The sequence below is a fragment of the Desmodus rotundus genome, chromosome 13, assembly GCF_022682495.2.
Source record: "Desmodus rotundus isolate HL8 chromosome 13, HLdesRot8A.1, whole genome shotgun sequence".
NCBI lineage: Eukaryota > Metazoa > Chordata > Mammalia > Chiroptera > Phyllostomidae > Desmodus > Desmodus rotundus.
This window is the reverse complement of record NC_071399.1, coordinates 65,216,510-65,223,977: the sequence shown is the minus strand read 5'-3', so window position 1 is coordinate 65,223,977 and position 7,468 is coordinate 65,216,510. Positions and strand designations below refer to the sequence as shown.

Here is a 7,468-nt window from a genome sequence, read left to right as displayed (position 1 = left end):
AAGTTTTCAAAACTCTCTTGCTGTTTTTACATACAAAAATATCAAATTCCTGAAGCCAAGAAAGGGTACTCCCATCAGGATTGCAAATCCATTTTTAAGACTAGTAATAAAGGTGAGAAGACATTTTTTTTCTCTCTTACTGATCTTTGATCAACTTGGGATTAGAAAATTGAATCCAGTTTGTGAATAGAATCATAAAATATGTGTCTCCATGTATATAAGAGATCTAATGTGTTTTATAACTTTATGAAAGAGAAATAACCTCTGAATTTATAAAAGGGGAAAAATAGATAACCTCAAAGCAACTACTTCCATAACTGAAACCAGCATATTCTAGCTTTGCTAATGAGCATACACTTACACATATAATAGGGCACCATTTCCGAACAGTGAGAAGAGACTAGGTAGTTTTCCTTATTAAAACGTATGCTTACTGTATGATGTGTCCAAGGCTTTTAATGCATGTCCAATGGGCCTCAGCATCAGGAAAGATGAATGGGTCAAAGACAGGAAGAATTAAAGTAGAGATTACCATGCCTCAAGGGTCTATATATTTCTTGAAAGCCCCTGGTCCTTGCCCCACCCATCTTTATCTCTCAGAAGTAACTCCAAATAAGAGGAACTTCAAATAAGTAGCTGGATGGCAGCAACTGACCTCTGTGGGGCTCACACAAATAATCTTTAAACATGTGTTGTCAATTGTTTTTCTTCATATTGTATTTGACAGGACAGGTATTTATTGGTTCCAGGAAATTTTACATTTTGACAGGGTTGTTTTGTGTTTTTAAGTGAATACTTTGCTACTAAAGAATTTGTTTGATTTATTTCCACATGGAAAGCTCATAAAACATTGAAAGGCTTCAATAGTTTTAAATCATTCTGCATTGCTCATGGAGATTTAAATTTCAGTGCTAATTTTTATATTAGTACTTTAATTTGGAAGGTACCAGACTTCTACAAGATTTAAAATTGTTGGAGTATTTCCAATTTTTATAAGCTTTCCAGTAAGGTTGTGGCTGTGATTCTGGGCTTGTAAAGTAAAGCACAATTTAAAGTTAATTTAAATTATTTAAGTGCTGCTGACTTTAGGGAATTGTTTTGTCTTTCCAACTGGACTTCATGATAGAAGATTAGAGTAATGTAATAAAAAAGAAATGCTTTTTAAAAAAAATTGTTAAAGATTCTGTTTCATGTTGAAAATCAGATTTTTTTTCAATTCACGTTGACTTACATTTTAATATTATCATCTTTACATTGTTTATTTTTAAACAATTTTATTCAAATAATATTTTTCAATGATTAGCATCAAACTAGACTGATAGATATCCCTAGAGACTGATCTCAGATCTCAGTCCTTAGTCCTGTTTCTGTTCAACAGTGTGATAATGATTTAGATGATAAACCTGGAAAAATGCTTAACTTCCTAGGTAATAGAAAGTAAATGGAATTAATTGATTGAATCAGAATGTTGCTATTTAAGAAGACCTTATGAAAATAAATTGCATCTAAAGGGATACTTTTTTAATTTAAATATTTTATTGTTTATATTATGATAGTAGGAAGGGATACATTTTAAGAAAAGCAAATAAAGAGGATTTTACTTGAGTACAAATACCTAACTACTAAAATTCAGAATTGAAGGAACATTATTAATATGTCTAAGAAAGACGAGTTATTTGTTCACATCTTTTAAGAGGAAGCTCACACTGAGGCATGGAAAAACCAAAAACCAGATAAACAAACAACCAAAAAAACCTAAAAATAATTATAGTCAAGATAAATATATAAGTAATTATGTAAATAAGGGATTTAGAAATTCCTCTCGTGTATATGTATAAGAACACAAAATAAATGTGAGTTGTCTGTACTTCTTTCAAATATTGCAGGATATCATATTTTATATTAGAACATGCTCATATAATAAATAATTTCAAATGGCAAAAGACAAAATACATGTGAAGAAACCTACAGAAGGTAAGCATATTGCTCCAAGAAAGAAAAGTCTCATCATTTTTTTTCATACAAAAATTTAAATGCTTGAAATATTGTTAACAGAATTTAAATGGCCCAGGGCATAGACATAACATGTGTTGCACAGGTTTTTTTTTCCTTTTGCATTTTCAAGGATACTCTGAAACCACTTGGACAGGTTCACGTCTCTTCCACTGTTTCACGATCCCGCTACATGTCACGGCCGTGGCACAGCGTTGCAGCATCTAATCACTCCTTTGGAGCCGTACAGAAACTTACATTTTCTTTGTTTCTCTTAACAGCAAATTTGAACAATAGTTACACTTATGTTGTACCAAAACACCTAGTGGAGTTAGGTATCTAGAAAAATATTGTGGAAGCAGGCCAAAGAGAGTGCCACATCAAACTAGCAAAAAAAGGGGGGGGGTAGTTTTTCTCCTTTGTGTAAATCTTAGAAACTTTTTTGAGTTTAGTTAACCCTTTAAATCAGTCCTTCAAGGAGCTTAAGCTTATGCACAAAATTTCTCAAAGTATTGTAGAGATGAGGAAATTATCTTGTTATTTAATTGGGTACTATTTTATATATATAATATATGTAACATATAATATATAATACACATATATACATACATATATAATAGTATACATATACTATATACACATAAATATATTCATGTGTAGGTTATATAATAAAGGCTGTGTATATATAATGTACATATACATGTTATGTATACACTCATGTATAATGTATATATGTATATTATATATGTGCTTTATGTACATGTATATTGTATAGCATACATGCATATGTGTTTATATATAACTTTTATAAAGTATTTACATTTGCAATTTTTGTGGCTTAGAAATACAGCATATATTTTTAAATGCATTTGATATTAACATCCTTAGTATAGGTAATTCAAAGACATGAATTAAAATTCTAATTTACCTACTAAATTATTTTTTCAATTTCCCATAGTTATACTTAAAAAGTTATTTCTTTGCTTTTGAATAAATAAAGATCTAAATTACTTTTTGTAATATCTACAATCCAATCCACTGTTTTTTGAGGCTTATCCATACTCTGCCTACCTTTCTCCCAACCCTTATTTACTTTAACCAGGCACAGGATTGTCTCCTAGTTTTTCTTTATTTCTGGTGCTGAAGCCAATACACAGCATTTTTAAGGTTTATTTTTTTTTATTGTGAACAATTTCATATGTAGAACAAAGGAAAAGAGAATAGGACAATGTGTCTTCATATATTTGTGATCTAGTTTCAATAACTCTCAAGATTTCTTAAAACCTGCTTCACCTAGCTTTTGTTGTGGTTTTGACTATTTAAGAAAAATCCTAATTCCAGACCTCATGGTTTTTCACCTTATATACCTCCTTCTGCATGTGTTAAAAAAGTTTTTGTTTGCATAACCACAGTGATAAAATTACATCTGAAAATTAAAAATAATCTCTCATTATCCATTACATCTTAAAAGATCTATTTTGTTATGTTTGTTTAATCAAATCAGGTTTCAAATGCGGTGCATGCGATACTTTCAATTATTATGTCTCTTAAGTGTTGTCTCCTCCGTGACATTGACTTATTGAAAAAAATGGATCAATTATCTCAGAAAATGTTTCACATTCCGGATATTTTTTCCTCATGATACCATTTTACATGGTTTCCATTTCCCTTATTTCTTATATACAAGAATTGGTGTTTAGAGATTTTATTCAATTTAGATTTAACATTTTGTGTAAGAATATATCATGGCTGATGTTGTGAACTCATATTTCATCACATTAAGGGGCGTATATGTCTGGTTTTCTCTCTTAATGATCTGAAGAAAAATCTGCAGGTTGAGGTGATGAAAGCCAACTTCAAATTTTCCCACTGTTCATCTAGTCTTTTCACCAATTAATGTTCTTTACTTAAATCAACTATTTCATTAAGCACTGCAAAATGTGAATTTCTTATGCTACTATTTCTTCCACATTATTAGCTGAAATTCTATTTTTAAACTTATTTTTTACATTGGCACATTTTATATAAGGCCACATATCTGCTTACCTTTTGTCAGCCACACAGCAGTTGATAGGTTGACTACTCCTGACCATGTCATGGGATTTGCAAGGTTTCCTGTCAAAGGCGCAGAATCACTCAAGGTTGACCGGAGTACAGCATTTTGCCGTGTATAATGCGCACCCATGTTTTTGGTCCAAACTTTCAGGGAAAAAAAGCCCTTTCAATTTAATTTTTAATTCAACTTTTATTTATTTATATTTAGATACTTAGATTTTATATTATAAAGGAATTTTAGCATTTATTTTTGAGCATATTATGAAACAAGAAATTTTATGTAACAAATAATTACAAAATACCAGGTATTTCAGGTACTACCCATGTAGAATGTGCATCCTTATTTTTCCCTCAAAAATTTGGGCAAAATAGTGCATATTATACATGGCAAAATACATGGGAAAGACCATGAGAATTTTTATACAATAAGAAATTTACTATACAGATCTGAATCAGATAATTGTGGAAAGCACGCAAACAATCTGTGGCCATTTCTTTCGTGTTTGTGGCAGTCTGAAGTAAGCAGATAGGTCATGGGAAAAAAAAGATGGACAAGAAAGGACAAATCGGTACTTCGAGAATGAAGAGAATCCTCATCAGTTTCACCCCCCCCAAGCCCACAGCCTGGATATGCAAGTGCCTTTTAGGAGAATCTGGCTGTCTTTCTGAGGGAGCTAAATGCACACCTGATCCCGGAGACGGACAACAGCTGGTTTAGTTGCAGGGCCAGCTGCTGCCGCAGCAAATGAAGTGAGATAGCAGATAAGCAACCTAAACACGAGCACAACAGCACCCAGTGCTTTTCTCAGTCCTGACAAGTGCAATAAGAATAAAGCTGTTTCACCTCTGCCTTCTAAATTTCACACAAAATATGGTCTAGACTTACTCTGGACTCTGCGGAGAAGGACATTTTGGCAAACACAATTTACACTTGGCTAAATTTATATAATATAAATCTACCACAAATCTCATTTATTTCATGATTTTTAAAAATATCATCCCAATTGTTTTTGTTTAATTTAAAGAACTATTTGTAAGAGATTCATACAAGATAGACGCTCTATCCCCATCTATTTCCCCCTTTTTCTAAAAGTATAAACAAATGTGTGCAAATAAACCAATAACACTGACAAGTATTTGCAGTTATGAATAATCAATGCTAAAATTAAAGCAAGAATGAAGACAACTCTGTTGTATGATTTCATTTTCTTTCAGAAAATAACAGAGGCATAATGACTAAAATTATTAATTTCTGAATCAGACAGGCCTGGGTTTGAATCCCAGCTCTATTGGGTACTGTTACAGGATATCTGTTACTTCACTTTACTTTCAGAACTTCAGATTTTTCAGTAACAATTGAGATAATAAGCCAATTGTTCAAGGCTACTGTGCAAGGTAAATGACACAATGCTAGTACATTGGCTACACACACTGCTCCATAAATGACAGTTTTTAAATGTGTTCTCACTGCTATTACTCCCTCCCCCACACAAACACACTTAGAACATCTAGAGATTGTAGAATACTTAGGTGATCTTGGCCTGAGGTCATTGGCTTATACATCACCGTTTGATAGGTACTAGCTACCGCTCTGTTAATTCGGAATTGAACCGAGAATGACTACCTGTCATTCTTGCCAGCTTCCATCCCGACAGTGTAATTATTGAGGCCACATTTTCTACTGTCAAAATACATAGATCATACAGAAAAAAAAGTCAAGATTTATTGAATTCAAAATGTATTACAGATAATGCTGCTTCCTATCCACAAAACCTGTCATTTGTTACTGAATTTAGGATTTTGTTCACAACTTGTCCTCCTGAAGACATGAAGGTTTTTGTTTCACAAGCTACATTTTTCCATATGTAAAATTTATTACATGGCCACCCTTTCCAAAATATCTAGTAAATGAAATAAACTATTATTTTAGCATGTGGTCATCTTACTTAAAAAAAGGAAATTGAAGGGTTTTCTTTAAAAAGATTCCAATTTTTCAAATGTCAAATTGTCTTCTTAGATGAATAAGGTTCTTCACTACCAAGTTTCCAAATCTGTATGAGTACAGTCTCATATTGCAACTCCTTTATTTTATGCTTCAGTTAAAGTAAGAAAAATGATAACTGAAGCAACTTATTCACACACTAAACATTGGCTAAGTGCCTGTCTTTTAACAGGTACTGTATTATGTAAGGTGGTTATAAGAAAACCAAAACATTTTCTCCTGGCCAGGAAATAGTGATGTGGAGGAGACAAGACTGGTACACATTCATCTGAAGTCTCAGACCATCTGTGAAGAAAACCTTTGACATAAGTTCAATAAAAAATGCTTTGTGAGATTACAAAAAAGTAGCAATTATGTCCTAAGTTCAAGTTTTCAGAAGATGTTGCTAAAGCAGTAATTTTTAAGTTTTAAAGAAGGACTTTGATAGGCATGAAAAAAAGGCAGAAAAGTCCAGAGATGTCAGCAAAAATTAGAGTGTAAGGGATGCATGTGTACCTTGAACAGAATCTCTTGTGTGTTTCGCCTGTTTCACATGTCCAGGCAAGTCTGTGAACTGGCCATGCAGAAGCACCAGGAGTATCCTAAAGGAGAGATGCACTTCGAAAGCACGAGGAAATCTTCAAAACCGTGTTGTACGTTAGAAGCAAAGTTGGGTTTGGGCAGTTTTAAGGTCATTGACAAGAACAGTAACCACAGGGAAAATGTGAGATACAGCCTCTTGAGAATGGACAGAACAAGTGTACAAATAGAGGAAAAATATGCCATAGATGCTGAAGCAGGGCTTGTGTTAGTGCAGAACTGTATAGCGGCTTTTGTCATGTGCTTCCACTTAAACTCAAGTGTTCTTGAGCACTTGGCACTGACAGTCTTAACTGCAAATTTTCCAATTATATTATTTCCCAGTAAGTGGCCTTCTATAGTCAAAAGTTGATTATATGACCGTAGAGTGGTATATAACTCTAAAATATATGTTTAAACTATATTTAAAGAGGTTGATAAGTTATTTTTGGTATATTGAACAAATACATGATACCCCTTCTATAAAAACTTCCCTGGGAGGGAGAAACTTGGCTCCAATATTGGTTTTATGTATAATTCTGCCCACCCGTCCATATCAGATCAGACTAGGGAGGGACTGTTGATTCATAGTGTGACTCTCAATTACTTCCTCCCTCAAATATGCAAGTGAGAATCAGAAATCAACTTCATCTTTCAGATTTACTTCATCGAATGTTTTATACAATGTGAGGCAGTTCTCTTTTACCACAAATGAAGAAAAAGGAAATAAAATAGTAGATTAAAAGAATAATCTAGACACAAATAAGAAATGAAGGGAGATAATTTATGGGCCCAGAAAGACAGACTCAACATAGTACAGTTCTGTTTTGAATACACTAACTAGATCGAGATATTTTCTAT

General features: G+C 32.8%; 1 pseudogene; it reads left to right on the top strand.

Annotated features, from left to right (window-relative positions):
- Positions 1–6,608: 6,608 nt before the first annotated feature.
- The window catches only part of LOC128779823 (large ribosomal subunit protein eL22 pseudogene), a 45,217-nt pseudogene continuing 44,357 nt past the window's right edge, over positions 6,609–7,468 (top strand).